The sequence below is a fragment of the Gorilla gorilla genome, chromosome X (genome assembly GCF_029281585.2).
Source record: "Gorilla gorilla gorilla isolate KB3781 chromosome X, NHGRI_mGorGor1-v2.1_pri, whole genome shotgun sequence".
Lineage (NCBI taxonomy): Eukaryota > Metazoa > Chordata > Mammalia > Primates > Hominidae > Gorilla > Gorilla gorilla.
In genome coordinates, this window is record NC_073247.2 from 85,580,562 (window position 1) to 85,597,668 (window position 17,107).

The 17,107-nt window shown below is 39.8% G+C and overlaps 1 long non-coding RNA gene across 4 annotated transcripts in view; it reads right to left on the minus strand.

The window, feature by feature from the left end:
• Positions 1 to 4,011: 4,011 nt before the first annotated feature.
• LOC109025488 (uncharacterized) overlaps positions 4,012 to 17,107 on the minus strand; it is a 32,132-nt gene continuing 19,036 nt past the window's right edge. For 2 of the 4 annotated variants that reach the window (XR_008675656.2, XR_004068671.3), the window contains 5 exons: positions 16,638 to 16,774; positions 14,761 to 14,830; positions 14,459 to 14,667; positions 12,471 to 12,634; positions 4,012 to 11,327 (listed from right to left, as the gene is read on the minus strand). This is a non-coding gene — a long non-coding RNA (uncharacterized lncRNA). The remainder of the gene's footprint in view (positions 11,328 to 12,470; positions 12,635 to 14,458; positions 14,668 to 14,760; positions 14,831 to 16,637; positions 16,775 to 17,107) is intronic. The other 2 variants (XR_004068669.3, XR_004068673.3) reach the window with 2 other exon arrangements.

Sequence of the window (17,107 nt, forward strand, 5' to 3'; positions counted from 1 at the left end):
AATACAAGAAAAAAATTAGCTGGGTGTGGTGGCAGGCTCCTGTATTCCCAGCTACTCAGGGGGCCAAGGCAGGAGAATCATTTGAACCCAGGAGGCAGACGTTGCAGTGAGCTGAGATTGCGCCATCGCACTCCAGCCTGGGCAACAAGGGCGAGACGTCGTTTCAAAAAAAAAAGAAAAAGAAAAGTAACAGTCACAAAATGGATATAAAAAGAGAGGTAACAATGGGAAACTACAGGGGGGCAAATTAATACTTTTATAGTTTCAGCAGACCTGTAGTAATAGAAGAAAAACTGATTTTCACTTGGTTCAGACTATCTCCCTGGGCTAGAAAGTATAGGGCCAAGGTAGAGGAATCAGAGGTAGACGAATTATCTTCCTGTGTCTTCCTTTAAGTAGTTCACATTGCTCCCATTTAGGTACCAGTTAATAGTCATAATTACTATAATCCCTCTCTCTGGATATTCTCTAAGACTTTATTTCCTCGTGAGCATAAAGACATAAAATAGTACACTGGAGGTTAGCTATGATTAGGAAGAGCCATTCTAACTGTAAATTACTCATAATCCAAGCTCTTTCCTGATGAGCATGTATCCGTTATAAAAGAGGCTATGATAATATACAGTGAGAAAAGAATTTGTTTAGAAATTAAGTGAATTTGGATCTACGGTCACCTCAGCTATTTTGCACTGCGACATTGATCAAGTTATTTTCTCTGGGTTTCAGATGCCTCATCTTTATTTTTTGCATTTAGATACACAATTCTAATTGGCCCAATGGGAATTACACAGCTAACACCATCATGCAGCAAAACAAAATAAAATACAGTGGAACTGAAGTGAGGGAGTAAAACCACCACACTATGCAGATGAGACTATCTGCCTAGTAACAAGACATTTCTTGGACTCTGGTACTTCAGCCAAATGTCCTCTGGGAGTGGAGAGGCGGGGAGACAATATAGTCCACTGCCAGATAGAACCCACATCTGTTCCACCACTCTCATTGTCATTGCGTTTCCTGGGATACTTTCAGAATAATTCATTAGTAACAACAACAAAAAAAAAAACAGCAAGGAAAAGGCTACAAGGGGAAGGGTTTTTCTAGGTCTTTGGGATATATCTAATCATTTCTTCACGGAATATTATAAAGTAGGGTCCACTCAAAGCTCATCCCTCACAAGCCACTCAACCTTTGACATTCTTCTTCTATTTAATATGAGTCAGAATTCCTAAGATTTTTTGAAATCCTGCCTGCAAAGTCTGCTTATGAATTTTTTTCCTTACCACGGAGTTCCCATAAAGTGACAGGTTCTGCCTAAGTAGTTAGCTACCTGCAAGGCTGCTCGAATCCAACTTTCTTTCCCACTCTACTTTGCATTCTGCTCTCCCTTTGCTCTCCTCTCCTTAGGCCCTCAAGTGATGCCAGCTTTTGTTCTAGCACTCTAGAAAGGAGTTACTATTTTGATCCAGAGTACACAGAGAAGAGAAACTGGAGTGGGTAAAGGAAGCTCGTCACTGAGAATGCTGGTACTGGGAGCAAGACTGTGGCAAACCCAGGAAATACTAACAATAAGAACCCCTCAAAAGTTCACCTTTACCAAGCCAATGGAAACAATATAGCTGAGTGGGGTTTGAATTTTGAGACCTAATGACTCCTCAGCTACCATGTAATTGCCTTGGTGCTCCATTTGCTATAATTCATGGGAAAGGTACTAAGGTCCTTCAACTGGTTTTCCTTGCTACCTCCACCCTTTTCAGAAGTTGGACCTGTGATTAGCACACTTCCTGCCTATCCATTCACAGTGAATAGAATGGCTGGCTAAATTTTAGACCCCATTTAAATTATTCCACTTCGAAATTTGAATGATAGATGCTTGCCTAAGTCTACTAGCCTCAGTAACATTACCTTTTCTCATGACCAAGGGTAAAAGAGTAAACTGATAGGAGGCACAAGTTTTTGTGGATGTGGGTTGGGCTGGCACCAAATCCAACTACAAGCATACAGTGACCACTTCATATACACCACATAAAAAATACAAAAACTGAAAAATACTATCAAATGCTTTGACATTTTCTAAATATTTCCGCTGCCCCTATAAAATTGCCTTGTCTGACCTTTCCTCACTAACCAGGAGATACGGTGTTTTTCATTTCCTCTCCCTTCAAATTTTACAAGAGAATCAAGGAATTTGAGGACCAAAGCACCACAAACACAAGAGTAAGCACAGCAAATATGACAAGGGGACTGAAGTAAGCCCCTATGGGAATAGGATCTGCTGAAGGAATCAAGAGGGATGGACAGAGGAACAGAAGACACTCAAGAATAACTTCAGGAAGTCTCCTTACCGCCTCACCTGCTTTCCCTCTGTCCTACACATCCAGCCTTGCAAAGAAATAAGAGTAAAGAGAAAAGTCCATGTAGCACCATCCCAGTTCAGAAGCAACCCCCAGGATATGGGTCAACTTTATCACCTCAAACTCTACTCATTTATAATGACAAAATTCAACTGTTAACACATAGGTAAGAGTTCTTCAGGCATCGGTTTTAAAGGTCCATGTACTGGGACGGGTGCGGCGGCTCACACCTGTAATCCTAGCACCTTGGGAGGCCAAGGCTGGTGGATCACCTGAGGTCAGGAGTTCAAGACCAGCCTGGCCAACATGGTGAAACCCAGTCTCTACTAAAATACAAAAGTTAGCCGGGCATGATGGCGGGTGCCTGTAATGCCAGCTGTTCTGGAGGCTAGGACGGGAGAATCACTTGAACCTGGGAGACAGTGGCTGCAGTGAGCCGAGATCACACCACTGCACTCCAGCCTGGGTGGCTGAGCAAGACACTGTCTCAAAAAAAAAAAAAAGAAAAAAAAAAGTTCATATACTGAATAACCATCTGGGCCCAAAACAGCTTAAGACTTTCTGGAGAAAAAAAAAAAAAAAAGTTTCCAGTTTAATTTCCAACAAAGCAGTAGGAACTCTTGCCTATAGAATACTGTGCTGGGGGCTGGGCACGGTGGCTTATGCCAGTAATCCCAGTACTTTGGGAGGCCGAGGTGGGTGGATCATTTGAGGTCAGGAGTTAAGAGACTAGCCTGGCCAAAATGGTGAAACCCTCTCTCTACTAAATTAAATACAAAAATTAGCCTGCTGTCGTACTACACGCCTTTAATCCCAGCTATTTGGGAGGCTGAGGCACAATTGCTTGAACCTGGGTGGCAGAGGTTGCAGTGAGCCGATCACACCACCGCACTCCAGCCTGGAGACAGAGCGAGACACCGTCTCAAAAAAAAAAAAAAAAAAATACTGTGCTGGTTCATTTGCCTATAAAGTCACCAATCTAATGTTTGGGTATTTGATCATTCAGAATTCTAGAAACACTGAAGATCCCTTCACCTACTCAGGGTCTGGGCCTCTTTCATGAATGCTTAATTCCCACAGCCTTACAGTCTATATCCTTCTCCTCTCCCACTTTTGATCCTCAAGTTTTTTGCTTCTCACATTTTTTACTGGGTTTGTGCTTCTCAGTATCCTTGACCAAAGCAACTGATGCTGTAAGAAATGAGACTTCAAACCATTTACCCACACTGGGTGATTAAGGTAGTTTAAAAAAAGAAAGAAATGAGGCCAGGCGCGGCGGCTCCCGCCTGTAATCCCAGAACTTTGGGAGGCCGAGGCAGGTGGATTACTTTAAGTCAGGAGTTCGTGACCAGCCTGGCCAACATGGCAAAACCCCGTCTCTACTAAAAATACAACCATTAGCCAGGCGTGGTGGCTCGTGACTGTAATCCCAGCTACTGGTGAGGCTGAGGCAGGAGAATCGCTTGAACCCAGGAGGCAGAGGTTACAGTGAGCCAAGATGGCACCACTGCACTCCAGCCTGGGCAACAAAGCGAGACTCCATCTCCAAAAAATAAATTAATTTATTAATTTAAAAAGAAAAAGAAAAAAGAAATGAAGAACTTAGGGTAATTAGTGTGGTTAGGGACAGTGAGTTAGAAATTGTCACATCAAAATACAAAGTTTTCAAAACAGTATATTTTATTTTACAATAGCAACCAACTCCCCAGTTTGTTTCAATTGTGACATCTAGATGGCTTAAGATTACTTTCTGGTGGTCACCCATGCTGAACAATATTTTTCAATCTTCCAAACAGCAAAGACTCAAAAGAGATTCTGCATTTCACATCAGTTCACAAGTTCAAGAGTCTTCCATTTATCTTAGCTTTTGGAATAAATTCTCTTTGAGGTAGAAGGGCAATGACGAAGCCACTTAATTCCTTGTGTCTGCATAAAAGCAGATTTATTCATCACAACTTCATTTATATGAATAAAGCCGATGATGATAAAATGTTCTCTTATTCTTGTTTAATCAGTAGTGGTAGTGATGCCAGAAACTGTGAAAGGAAGGCTTTTAGTTACTTTCTTCTTTCCATTTTCCAAAAATCCATTCCCCATCCCCAGCTGAAGAAAGGGGTGTTACTGAGTCCAGCTGATACCACACATTGAAAGGTAAACATTAATATTTCAAATCTGATGTCTAACTAAAAATGTACAGAATGAAAACTAGAAAATTTCAACCCCAGATTATCTTCAACCTTGCTCCCTCCACCAGTCATACTTTGACATTTATCTATTTCCTTCTCCACTTATGGATGTAATTGGCTTGCTATAGAAACTACAGTTTAGATGCTTTGAATGTATGAACTACAATGAACAATAAAGTCCTCTTCTTTTGAAGCATATTTTGGCTTCAGCTTTAAGATAATCTTATGACAAGAAGGGTCACACTGATTCACTTAATAAATTCCATTCTTACCTAACACAAGGTTTAGTTGATAAGCACTTGGACAAAAATAATACTTTTCAAAAATGTAAAGCAAACTAGTGAGGACAAAGGATTTTGTCCTCATCTCAGCAATGATCAGCTATTGGAACTGCATGAAACTAAACAATTTAAACCTGGAGCTGGTAATGTTCTTAAGACCAATTCAGAACAAAGGCAGGCTGCCCTTAAAACAGGTTTGACCTTTTCCTTCACTCTTCCTCCTGTCCCACCCTCTGTGAGTGATTTAAAAATGGAAAAGGTCAAAGACCAGCCAGGCCTACACGTAGAGAAATTTTTAAAAAATTTTTCCTTTCAATTTTGGCCAATTATTTCCAATTTTTATTTTATTCTTAAAACTTAAGCATGGTAAAATGTTAAGCTGTTTTCATCCACTGATATTATTCTACTATAAAAAGCCCTTCTTGAGCAGATTTGATGATAAAAAGGAGAACATTTCTAAGGTATAATTAGAGAAGCTGTTGCATGAGAAATCATGTCCCCATCTCCATTTTGCTATGCGTTATCTGAGGATTGTTTCTGAAAAAGATCTATTTAGGCAGTGTATGTATGTGTCAGCATGTAAAAAGTAAAGAACTGAAAATAGACAAACCTTGTAAATGCACTTCAAAACCAATTGTGGCTCAAGTGTTGGTGGTTCCCCAAGGCTGGTACCAATGAGACTGGGGTTTGGGAATTAGTTGGTCATCATCCCTCCTGCTGCCCAGCAGTGGCCAGTCATTTTTCATGAGGGATGGACTAGGAAAATGAAGTGTCTATTATAAGGAGAGTTCCTGTAACTTAAGGAGCAAGCTCACTACAAAACCCAGCTACCTGCTTATCGTAGTGGCCAGAGTGGTAGAAGAGATACGGAGTAGGAATTAAGGGACTAAGCCATGTCCCTAACAAGAAAACAAGCCAAAAGGAAAGTATTAGGCATTCTCTGGGAAGGCATGCATTTTTTTCCCATGTCTCTGGGGCCAAAAACCTTATACCAAGTACCTATTGGCACCCAAATATATTTGTAGAATGAATGAATACATGAAAAAAAAATAAACAGTAACCTTTTTCCTATATTCTACTTTCCAAGCCAATTAATAAGCAAGTGTCTTTTCGTCATGATTTTTTTTGTTTTCTGTTTAGGATTTAACAAAATGGTTGACATAACAGTCACTTCTGTTTGATGAAGAGTATCACTTCATTCCATTTTTGTGTTTTTGTTGCATCTCCAAGTCAGAATAAATGCCTTTTGGAGCAGATATATTTCATTTAGCATTTAGTATCATCTTCATCAATATTCGTATGAACGAAAAAATAAAAAGCCCTCTCTTATTCCCACTCTACAACGCATGTCAAAGGTGATCTGTTTAGTTTTTCCTTAGTATCGAACATATCACAGCTACTCAATGAAGTTTCTTCTCAACTAAAGAAACACAGTCTCTTAGAGAATTTGTTCCTGTGTTTCCACCATAAGATAAATGAGATAAAGTGCACTTTGGTTTACGTCTTTCAAGCACTTAAGAACAGCACTTTATTCAGTTTTAATAAATTTTTACTAAATTGGTAAATGCAAAAGAATCTTTTTTTTATTGCTCAAATGTCTTCCTGTCTCTAAGCCAGACCAATGAGCAAATACCTTTAAAACTAGTTGTTACATCTTGAACCATTTAACTGTAATAAAAGCAGAATGTTTAGTTAATGAATTAAAGAACAAACCCGGAGCCCTTTTATCAGTCTCCTGGCTTTAAACTAAGCCAATGAGGAAGTGATTTGGGGGATTCCTGAAACTAGGAAAAATGTCTCTTTATTTTGAAAGAAACTTGCATTTTTCTTTCTTTTTTTTTTTTTTTTAATCTCAAAGGCAATTGAGTGGGTCTTCTGGGCCAGACCTATTTAATTTACCAAACATAGTACCTTGCAGAGAATAGGCACTGAAATATTATTTAAACAATCAAACCAAAGATGTTCTTCTATCTTCAGCTGTCAGTGATCTAATGCCCTCATCTCTCTTATCCTCAGGACCCAGAATGGTATATTCCACATAAAAGATGCTTTGTTTATCAAATGAATCAAAAAGCATGCCTGAGGCATTTATTTTTACTCCTTTACTTCTGTAGGCCAGGTCAAGGTGGGTCTAATTCACTTCTATCATCAGCACTTAAGAAACTGGATGGAAGACCACAACACCTTGTTTTTTGCAAAAATTTTCCATCTCCTCAATCAGGCCAGGAAGCATGTATCTTCTGGACAGGCCTTTATCTCTCTACTTAGCTTAGTACACTGCCTTATATTAGTCCATTTGTCCCATGTTTTCATCACTGAATAAACTTGTTAAATGACTTTTGGTCTGGATCTCACACCTATATTACTTCATTTCCTTCTGTGAGCACTCTATAATGATAACATCATTTTTATATCCTAGGGCATGTAGTTCCGAGCCCCACAGAAAGTAATCACCATTCAGTAAGCCAATAGTTCATTCCTATCTGTATAGAACTGTAGGCTTTGTAAATCTACACATAGATCTGTGTTGTAGGTTCAATAATGATAATAAATGTTTGTGCCCCCAGTTGTTATCTCTAAGGATAAGAGTAATCAATGATCATTCAGCAGATATTGCTTATATATGGGTGGCAGTTTACAAATTACAAATTGATTTTACACATATTTTCTTCTGCTACCCAAGACACAATAAAGATGGTTTATCTTTGCATCCCCAATGCCTAGCAATGAGATTGGCACACAATAGATAACTACTATAGTGGCATTCTTCAGACAACCAATCCCTTGCATATGCGTATTCAAAAGATAATCATTGTTATTCAAATTTTCCTACTTTATTTGCACAATATAATAACTATCATACGATTTTATAAACCTAGTACCCAGCACCAAGTGAGAAAATCAACAGTTACATTTATATGGTGCCTTAGAGTTCACAAAATGCTAACATGGGTATTGCCTTATTTTTGGCTGTGGCTAAATGAAATATGATAAATTTTCAGTGCCTTTAACAGTGAGTTCACATAGTAGGCAATCAAAATTGATCTATTTAACAGGTAATTAAACCCTTGGTTTGTATAACCACTTATAGAACTCTTCTCACTGTGGTTTAACTATACAATGAGAATTTTGTAGAGACAATACCTAGCTTACAGAAAGTTTTATTCATACAGAAAGCATCGAATTTTTCATTTACAAGTGCTTTATAATTTAGAAAGCACATTCGCAAGCTGAATTAAGTGACTTTCGGTCTGGATCTCACATCTATTACTTCATTTCCTCATACTAGCTCTTTCCTGGTTACCTGGAAAAATGTATCAGTAATAATTTAACTTAACCTCACCAGTAAAGTCTTGATTGTTTAAAATTAAGCAACATATCATTCCTTACATCTGAATAGTATAGAGGATAAACTTTCCTCTTATTACATAGGAGAATTAATCTTGTATTTTACAGTACCCAAAATAGCTGGTACGTAAGAGGCACTTAATATTCATTCATCCATTCATTCATTCATAAATATGTAGCGCATTGACATTTGCATCATGCTTTAGTTTACAAAGCACTTTAATATGCACCTTTCTGAAATTTTCTGTTCTATGAGAATACTTTTCCCCCTTCGGTAGCTCTAGCACCCAGCATGGTGTCTGGCACATTATAGGTGACCACAACAAGCTTAGTCCCTTATGTTTTCAGTATATTTTAAAGTTTAAAAGCAGTTTCCATGTGTTTTCGTTTCTGATACCTGGAATACTGCATTTTTACTCAAAATTACCAGAGCAGCAAACACAAATTGGCCTCAAATATACATATAATTTATTCATTTATCAAACAATTCCTTGTGTCTGCATAGTACCATATCCTTTTGAAAGAGCACTTTTTTATGCTTGCTCCTTTCTTTGTATCCACAATGCTTATCACAGTAGAATACAAGTACTTTACAATTTACAAAGCACATTCACTATTTTTTTTCAGGTCACCTAGATATCAATAATCATTGCATTTTTAGTGCCTAGCACAGGGACAGGCACAGAAAAGGAAACTAGTAGTATTCAGAAATTTTCTCTGAATAACAAATAATACATCAGGGGGTGGTAAGCTATGAACAGCAGGCCAAATCCAATTGGCTCAAAAACTAAGAATGATTTTGACCTTATAAAAACGTTGTTTAAAAAACAAATATGTAACAGAAACCATATGGCCCACAGTCTAAAGTATTTATGATTTGACCCCTTACAGAAAAACTGTGGACCCCTGATTTACATAATGCTTCACAATTTACACTGCACTTTCAAATGTTAACTGCATGATTGCCAATACACTAATTGGTTTTTCTCTTATGTTTTACAGTGCTTTCATACACATCATCAGTCATTTAAATCAACTTCCCACATAAACAGGAAGAAAAAAATCAAGGGAAGTATTAAACGTGCTCAATAGTCCCAGGTTCTCTCGTCTTTAAGCCTAGAGATGGGTATTAAACCCAGGAGTAGGGTTGGCACAGTCCACCAAATTATTTGGCCACTACTATAAGCAGGGAGTTCAGGCTGTCCCCTTGGGACCTCGCTTTGTCCCAGGCACAGTCACCCTTTCCATAACCATCACTAGAAATCCCAAACCCCAGAATCCTGCTCACCTAAGCTCAAAGAAGGAAGCTGTTGCTGGCAGGTGCTTCTCAGAAGTCTGGCACATCTGTGTATTTCTCGTCTAATTCTTCTCATTGGCCTGGAGCATCTCTTCACATTTTTCTCTAGAGAGCCTGGCACTTTTTTTTCCCCAACAAACTGACCATTTTATCTTCCCAGTCTAGGGCTTCTGGGGTCAAAAGAAAGGACTGAAATACAGTATCACCTATATGAATGCCTGCTCCTGAGGGAAGTTAACAAAAGCCAGAGTAGATACTGACTGGATTTTGGTGTCTCTCTCAAGTGGAGAAGATGTGAATAGAAACATAAGTTTACAAAACACTATAGCCTAACAAATAGGTAAAAGCTGTGATTTAAAGCTGGCTCAAGACTGGCCCAGGCATAATACTGTCAATCTAAAGGTAACTGGCAACATCAAAAAGTACATCTCAAAAGAATCAGGCTTAAAGATAAACAGGAGAACTGGAAATATCTAAGAGTAAGAAGTGTAAACAATAGAAAAGAGGTAGGGTTTAGGGTTCTCATCTTGGGATTTCCCCAGGTCTTCAAGCTTCTATCCTTCCTGGGTTCTGGGTCATGGGCCTCCAGATTCCGGCCTTTAGTCTTGAGATACCTTTTTCGCTTGGGTCCTCTATCCATCTAGGTAGGCTTTGTGATAGGGGCCTTCCATCCTTGGGTTGTAGGTCTTCCAGCTACAACCTTGGGCTAATCTTAGGTCGCTGGCCTTGTGTCACAAGTCTCAGTTCTTAGGCCTTCCATGTGTCCTGTCCCAGGTCTTAAGACTTCTAACTCAAGCCTTGAGACTTCCATCCAACTCAGGCCTTCGGTCCAATTCAGGCCACCCTCTGTTTTCTTGGCTCTTGAGGCTTTTGTTGGTTTCAGGCCTGAGGCTTCTATCTATCTTGGAACATGGGCTTTCCATCTTAGTCCTCGGGTCTCAAGTCTCAAACCATCTGTCTTCTACTTTGGGCCTTCTATTCATATGAGCCTTCCACCTTCTGCCCTACTTGAGTTTTGGGTTTTACTGCAGTCTAGGGCCTTGTTTTGGTCTTGGATCATCTCACATGGCAGCCTGGCATAAGGAACCGCTCCACAATGCTTGCTCTGATAGCCGACGTTCTGCACCTATCAGGCAGGGGTTAGGAAGCCCCTCTGCCACACATGACACACACACACGTACACTTGCCCACATATGCAAAGAAATATTTAAGGAGAGATTACATGAAATCAAAGAGAGGGAGATAGATTCATGAAGAGGCTGAAATACTCAAAGGTGAGTAGAAAGGGAAGAAGCAGAGAACAAATACAAGCCAACAGAGATTAATACTGAGATAGAAAATCACAAACAGCAAGAGATGCTGAGGCACGCAGGGGAGGAGAGAGAGAATAGCCCAAGAGAGGCAGAAAGGAAATGCAGAAATGAGAAATGTGAGATAAAAAGTAGAAACAGCAGAAAGGAGGCCAGACTCAGAAAAAAGGTGAAATTTAAAACGAACGAGAAGGGGAAGGGGTAACAAATAATCACAGTTCACAAAGAGAAAAGAGAGGTAGGCAGAGAAAGGAGAGGTAGACAGAACAAGAAAAGGACAAAAAGCACACAGCATGTGACCCAAAAAGGAGACATGAAATAAAGCGTGAAAGAAGAGCCACATCTAGGAGAGCAAAGAGAAATAGCAACAAAATGAAAAATGAGAGATATGTCTAAGACAAGACACAGACCACTCTTGTGAACAAAAAGAGAAAATGAGGCAAAGGCACACACAAAAGAAATTAGCAAGAGAAACATGGAAATGGGTAAGACACACTTTAGATAGAGAACAAAGAGCAAAGACAAGAAAGAAAGAGACAAAGAAATACACACTTGAGTGCAAGAGATAAGCAAAGGCAGACATTCAGAGGAAGTAGCAGAAGAGGCAAGATACAGTGAGGGGCACAAGAGGCATGAAAAGCATCACAGAAAGATAAAAAAAAATCAAAAAGTGTCATTAGTAATTATAATAAACTATTGTTACTACGAATACTACTTATAGTACTACAATAATAATTATAACAACCACCAACACCAACACAGATGCTCTTCTATTTATAAACTTTTACCTTAGGGATTTCTTACATAGAACCAAAGCATGCCAACTCTGCCTGCTACCTGATAGTGCTAGTGGTCACTTATATTGTGGGAAATGAACTTATGAGTCTTCTTGGGTTACCTTTTACTTGCCATGTGCCAGGCACTGCAATAGGTGAGCACTTTACATACATGATTTCATTTAACCCTCACAAACAGACAAGTCTAGAGACTTTAAGTTGTCAAAGGTCATATACCTAATGAGTAGCAGAGGATTTAAAACACACAATGTATGCCTCTTAACATCCTGTTACAACTGTTTACTAGGATTTCTGGAAGAGCCAAATGGGATGTCACAGATGACTAAGTATTTTCATAAAAGGCTCTTTGATAGGACTTGCTCAATCCCCTCCTTTAGCATCACCTTTCCCCAACTCTTTAGAAAACTGACTTCATTCTCACACTTTTATAATGGCTACTTCAGAGTTTAGTTTTCTTTTTACACTAATCTTAACTGATGACAGAGTCTCTCACAAATGGAGATGAGAAAGGGTTACCCTTTCAGCAGAAAGCAGAAATGGTGTTTTAAGCTTCTCAACGTTTAAGGCTCTAAGAATGACAGAGGGCCTATACAGTGAAGACATAGAACACACAAGCAAAGGCTAAATTCTTCTGTGATACAACTGGTAAGAAGACCATAATGTCTTTGAGTTGAACCCAGTCAGTAATATGGAATATGGAATATGGAATGTAATATGGAATATGGAATGTCTTCAGTGAACCCAGTCAGTAATATGGAAGACTGGTCATATTTCCATCTCACATTTAGCCCCACTTCACATTAGACCAACACACCCCATCCAACACCAGCTCCCAAAAAACAGCTGTTATAACAGTTCTGAAGTGATCCTCACAGGACTGCAACATCAACAACTTACTTCATTCAGCTATCCTCAAGTGCTAGAGTGCCAGGCATGTTGATCTTCAGGTGGGAAGGCTGACTTCCTTCAGTGTGTTCAAATTTCTTGGACCTGCTGAAGACTCAGCTCTCTGCACTGCTTGTAGGAAGTATAATGATTTGGCAGATAGGAACAATGAAGAGCTATAAAAAGACATGAGATAAACCATGTAAATGCCATAAATATTGAGTTCTGTGCTAGAGTTACATAAGATTCAAATTAATAAGCAATAGAAAATGTTTCCACAGAACTTTGAAACCTATAAAGTCAAAACTTTTAGGTCTTTAGAGAGAAAATTTCCTCATTCAACAGAATAGGAAACTGGCATAAATGGGAAAATGTCTTGCCAAATATCACTTGATGAGTCACTAGAGACACCACTACCAGTCATAGCCTTATACCTTAGTTAAAGACCAGAACTGCCGGGCGCAGTGGCTCACGCCCATAATCCCAGCACTTTGGGAGGCTGAGGTGGGCGGATCACCTGAGGTCAGGAGTTTGAGACCAGCCTGACCAACATGGAGAAACACCGTCTCTATTAAAAATACAAAATTAGGCGGGCGTGGTGGCGCATGACTGTAATCCCAGCTACTTGGGAGGCTGAGGCAGGAGAATCGCTTGAACCCGGGAGGCAGAGGTTGCAGTGAGCTGAGATTGCACCATTGCACTCCAGCCTGGGCAACAAGAGCAAAACTCCATCTCAAAAAAAAAAAAAAGACTACCATCCTGTTTTAAGTGCCAATCAGCTAGGAAAGAGTCCCTTTAAATGATTAATAACTGAGATCACAAAAATAATAGATATGAGAGGAAAAAACATAAGGTCTTCCCAATGTTTAAGGCTCACTTCGATGTTTTAAGACCACCTCAAGTTTGCTTTATTTAAGTCTCCTGGCTCAGGACTAAGAAAACACAGCCATAGAGCAGCATTTCCAAAACTCATAATATTGCTCTTTGAGATAAAGGTGAGTCACTCTGGAAGGCAAATATTCTCACAATAAGAAAATTCACATAGGTTGTTTAACATTGCAGCTAAAATACAAAAAAAAAAAAAAAGAAGAAGAAAAAGAAAATTCACATAGACTACTGGCCCTAGGAGAATTTATCTAAAGATTCTGAGTACAATAGATAGATCTTCCTAGATAACTCTCAACTTAGCTTTCTACTTCCTAGACTTTCTAACAATTTCTGTTAGTAACTCTCTATTTCTAAATCTACAGAGCTTTCTAGTCAATTATAACATTTCAAGAGTTCTTACCCATGAAAATATTTCATGAAATTTATAGCTACCCACTATTTACGAAGAATGCTGGGTAAAGCCTATACGTTCAGGTTTTATTGCACCGAATGGTCACCTTTATCTGCCAATTCTCACTCGCTAATCAGCCTCTCCCAACACTGACCTAGAGAATGTAGGGTCCTGGTTCTTTAGCTCCTGCCTGATGACAGATAACTTTGTGCCATTTTTAGTCAGGTTTCCATTTGTATTTATGCGGCTTCCATCAATCAGCAACCATAGCATAAAAAGACACACCTCTCACTTGTTGTATTATACCCCATGGCATCCCAAGCCATCCTGAAGTATGTAAATGATTGGCAAAGTTCTTCTATAAGGCTTTAAGAGAGACTTTGGGGACCACATGGAACAGAATGATTTGCCCATGTGATCAATGTCACTGATGTGACAGTTGTCCATGTTCTCCTAAAAGAGGCTGTAAGCCTCTGCCATGTGCTATAGTCCCACTCTAAACACCCGAACACATGCAACCCGCTACCCTCTTTACATCATCACTTTAACCAGTTAATCTCACACCCAGTTGCTTCCCAGGTTAGTTAGGAAGCTGTTTTTACCAAATCATATGCAGAATAATGATGAATACGACCTCAGTGAAACACTAAGTGCAATGTATATTGGAAAACAAAATCAAAATTAAGACTACTTATTATGCTTTTAGGGACAGCTTACGCACCTTGACGTGTGGTGGTGGTTTTTGAGACTTTATCTTCCTATCTGGGACCAGGAAAGTATCTTGACAGAACCTCCTGACCTAGGGTTGTTGCCCAGTGGTAGTGAGCTTTTCCCCTGGAGGATCCTCATGCCCCATCTCCACCTAGGGATCGTCAAAGGGAATGGATCACTAACACTGTAAAGCAACAAGCCTATTCTTCTGAGGAAGATCTGAAAAGAGATAAAAGAAAAAGTATTGAAATGCAGTACACTGGGAAAGTCTGTTCTAATGGGCAACTAGTGGTTGAGTTCAACCATATTTACCCTTTTCTTCATGTGGATTGAAGAGCGGACATTTACAGTTGTGCGGAGCTGTTATATTCTGGCTACCAACCTAGCAAAAAAAAAAAAATTATCCTATTCATGCCAGCTCTATTCTGTATGCTTTCCCTCATTTCCAAGAGAAATTTAGCACTGAGTAATTGCCAATATTCCCATGCTGCATTTTATTCTCCAGTCTTTATTACTGAGCGATCCTCTACAATGTGGGTTGTTAATGCCCTTGTGTTCTCAGCACAAAATATAGTAGGGGGGTCAAGAAATCAAGAGGTTGAAACTAATGGAAGGAGAAGCTAATGCTTTCTCAACCAAGAGAGCCATGAAGCCACACAGAAAAGGTCCGATGTGGTCTAACCCTATGAGTTCTGTAAGAATTCTCCTCCACAATGCCTCTGGCTTCCTTTATAAAGCGCTATTTTAAGAACTGAGCAATCCACCTCTATCAAAGTGCCTGTCAGCTAGTTCTGTAGCATCCCCCTCTTTTAATTTGTACTTTAAGTAGTGCCATGCCATAATATTGCCAAGATAAAGAGAATTGTTTCCTACTCAATCCACATGGTAACATTTCTTCAACAACCTGTATAATAGGGTGCCACCAAAGTTCTAGGATATTCGGAGAAACCAAGAATGGTCACAAGCATATAGAACTCCAGTTATAACAACAGCTGGCCAGGCGCGGTGGCTCACGCCTGTAATCCCAGCAGTTTGGGAGGTCGAGGTGGGTGAATCACCTGAGGTCAGGAGTTTGAGACCAGCCTGACCAACATGGAGAAACCCTGTCTCTACTAAAAATACAAAATTAGCCTGCTGTGGTCGCGCATGCCTGTAATCTCAGCTACTCGAGAGGCTGAGGCAGGAGAATAACTTGAACCCAGGAGACAGAGGTTGCAGTGAGCCGAGATTGTGCCACTGCACTCCAGCCTGGGCAACAAGAGCGAAACTGCGAAAAAAAAAAAAAAAAACATACACGCCACAAAAACAGTTAAGCAAATCTATGCAGAAGGAAAAACAAGGTACAGAAGACTAGGGATTCAGTAAATTCCTTATACAGGCCCCCGGGGCTCTCCTATTCCACTTTTTAACAATTTCAATTGTTTTTCAAGCTAAGAAATTTTGATTTCTTAAACAAGGAAATGGCAGTGATAATGGAATTAGGCCTACCAAAACTGAGCTAATACAGATGAAGTTAGTCTTATTTGTAAACAAATCCTGAGAACTAAATACCCATCTGCCAAAGGAAAGTGGGAATAATTTAAAAGCCCACTAATCAAAAGGTGTTAAGTTCATTAAATCTATCTTGCTAACTGTGTGGTGAGAAAAGAAATAATTTAGTGCTTTGCATCTCTCATTCTTCATTGGGGATCAAGTATGCTTGCCCTTACAGACCTCACTGGAGCCCAGCTCTGAGGGATAAATGAAACAGGCCGAACTCATTATGTAAAGTTAAAATGTATGTGTACATGCAAAAGAAAAAGTATAGGAATTGATGAAAACTGGCTCACGTTCTGCTTTTCTTTCTTTTTAAGAGACTGGGTCCCGCTCTGCCACCTAGGCTGGAGTGCAGTGGCTAATGATGGCTCACTGCAGCCTTGAACTCCTGGGCTCAAGCAATCCTGCTGCCTCAGCCTCCAGAGTAGGTAGGACTACAGGCATGTACCACCATGCCCAACTAATTTTATTTTACTGTAGAGACATGGGTCTTCAACTCCTGGCCTCAAGTGATCCCCCCACGTCAACCTCCCAAAGCCCTGGAATTACAAGCAGGAGCCACCGTGCCCAGCTGTGTTCTGCTTTAAAAAGGAGAGTTGTAGGAAGTTCAATCCAAAGACAGAAGCGCTACAACAATAAATTCCCCAAACTACCTTTTTCTCCAGATAGCTGGCAACCCATCCAAGTAGATTAGCTGGAGCTTGGCCAGATTCTCAAAGGGAAAGATATGATGAATTTGGAGCCTCTTATAGCTGTTTGCAGTCCTCAGGTCTCACATGCTCAGAATGTCCTTAAGAAGAAAGACAGGGTTCAGTAGGCTACCAAAGCACTGGTAGGATACCGAAAGAGTTACAAAAACCCCAATGAAAAAAACCTAGGAAGTATAAACTGAAGCATTAGACATAGGTATCTCCTGTCTCTACTTTCTAGCCTGCTTGGTCTCCCTAAAGTCCTCTATTGACAAGCCCTGGCAGTACACGGGAAGATTAGACAAGTGAAGAAAAAGAACTACATGAAAATATGGGTCAAACCAATACCGACCTTAAGGGCTGACACTAAATTTGTGGCTAATGGTCATCCTGTTGCCGAAAATACTTCAAGATTCAAAGTGGTGTGGCAACTG